This window comes from Octodon degus, unplaced genomic scaffold (genome assembly GCF_000260255.1).
Source record: "Octodon degus isolate 3935 unplaced genomic scaffold, OctDeg1.0 scaffold00116, whole genome shotgun sequence".
NCBI lineage: Eukaryota > Metazoa > Chordata > Mammalia > Rodentia > Octodontidae > Octodon > Octodon degus.
The window spans coordinates 8,451,329-8,453,057 of record NW_004524692.1 but is presented as its reverse complement, the minus strand read 5'-3'; the positions used below and the strand labels follow the sequence as shown (position 1 = coordinate 8,453,057).

The 1,729-nt window shown below is 35.4% G+C and overlaps 1 protein-coding gene across 3 annotated transcripts in view; it reads left to right on the top strand.

Moving 5' to 3' along the window:
• The window catches only part of LOC101567004 (pyrin and HIN domain-containing protein 1-like), a 47,113-nt gene that overhangs the window by 17,746 nt on the left and 27,638 nt on the right, over positions 1-1,729 (top strand). For 2 of the 3 annotated variants that reach the window (XM_023699846.1, XM_023699845.1), the window contains exon 1: positions 885-1,355. The exons of the other annotated variant lie outside the window; for it this stretch is intronic. The gene's annotated coding sequence lies outside the window, so the exon portion shown is untranslated. Of the gene's footprint in view, positions 1-884; positions 1,356-1,729 lie in introns of those variants that run through there. 3 annotated transcript variants of the gene reach the window in all.

Genomic DNA, 1,729 nt, shown 5'->3' with positions numbered 1-1,729 from the left:
GATTGACAGATAGATAGATAGATAGATAGATAGATAGATAGATAGATAGATAGATAGATAGATAGATAATCTGCAACCCAAATTGTGCCTACACTCCTCAAAAAAAGCCATAAGTGTCCACAGGTATTTGAGACCATTACTGAAGATTCTCCTTGATTTTGCTTTGATACATGTTTTAGATGGTTTCAAGTCCAGAAATTAACCTTCCTATATGTGGGACTATCTTGAAACAACATAGTCAGCTTTCTTCAGACATAAATGGTCTCAGATCATTTGTCTGCATTCCCTGTGCTTGAGGATTCTATATCCAGCAACGGAATCATACTGCTTGCAGATCAGCTGATGGACTTCTTCACACCATCGACCAGTTTGTCCCTTTTGTTAACACATGAGATCTTCCATAGTCTAGAAGGCTTCTATGATCCACAAAAAAACTTGCATGACAGAAGCTTCATGAGTTCAAATGTCCCTATCTGACCTTTAGTACTCTTATAGATGTTTCAAAGCTATCATACTATGTTGTTTCTCTATAAGTAATACGCGAAAAGTAATCATGAACTTCATCACTGAAATGATTCATTCTGGCATTAGTTAAGAGAATAACTAGAGGCACAGTGTTTAGATATAGTTGATAACATCACATACTTAATATAACATCAAGCTCTGACAAGCCCCATATTGGTGCACTATTATGAACAGCTGGAATGAGTAACATAATACTTAATAAGTAATAGATCTAGAAGACCCACCCCTGTCTAGGAAATGCATTACAGTAGTATTAGTAATAGAAATCCTCGAACCACTCCCACTCTGACAGAAAGCCTGAAGTTATAAGCAGCTAGAAAGTGCCTCATAATTTTACTGTAAGAGTGTCAGGATCTCAAGTACCACAGAGATTCCTAGTGACTGGTGAGTAAGGCTGCTGGATGTGAAAATTCTAATATTTAAACCTCTTTCATTTGCTGAGATTTGTATGAAAAAAATTAAGTTCTAGTTTACTTTTAAATCAGCATGATGACTAAGATATTGCAAGGAAGAAACTGCAGTTCTGCTTTTAGAGGAAAGCCCCATTTGAGAACACGGATGGGAGGAGATTCACTTTTGTTTATTCTTCTGCAGTGTGAGCCCTCTACACACCACTTCTGAAATTATCGTATGACTATAACCAGGATTATGTTATTCGTTACCTTTAGAAATACTTTCTTTTCTTAGCATTTTGGAAGATTTCAACGTCTAGATCTTCAGTATCCTGCACTTTTACTGATTTACCTTCCTTTTCAAGCATAACAGCAACTACTTCCACATTGCTATAAATCTCAAGATCCAGACATCCTGCTGAAGAGATTTCTAAGAAGGTAAGTCTTCCTGGTGGTTTTTAAGAGTTTATTCTGATTTCTCCTAAAAATCCACAGGAGATACAAAGCAGTGTTAGTACTTTGGGTAAGGGGAGAAATGTCAGAATCAGTTGTATTTATGCATCAGCTTCAATGGCTTGATCTCTGATCTTTCATTTAGAGAAATAATTGACATTTGTTCTTCACATTTGAGTTCTATGCATTGTTTTCTGAGTTGCAAATTTTGAAATAGATGATGTGTATGAATTAGCAAAGTTGATATATGTAAGAGAACCTTTGTTTGCTTGGCTGGATAATTTACAGATTTTTTTTTAAATTTTATTTTCTTTTTTATTTTTATTTTTTGAGAGAGAGAGAGAGAGAGAGAGAGAGAG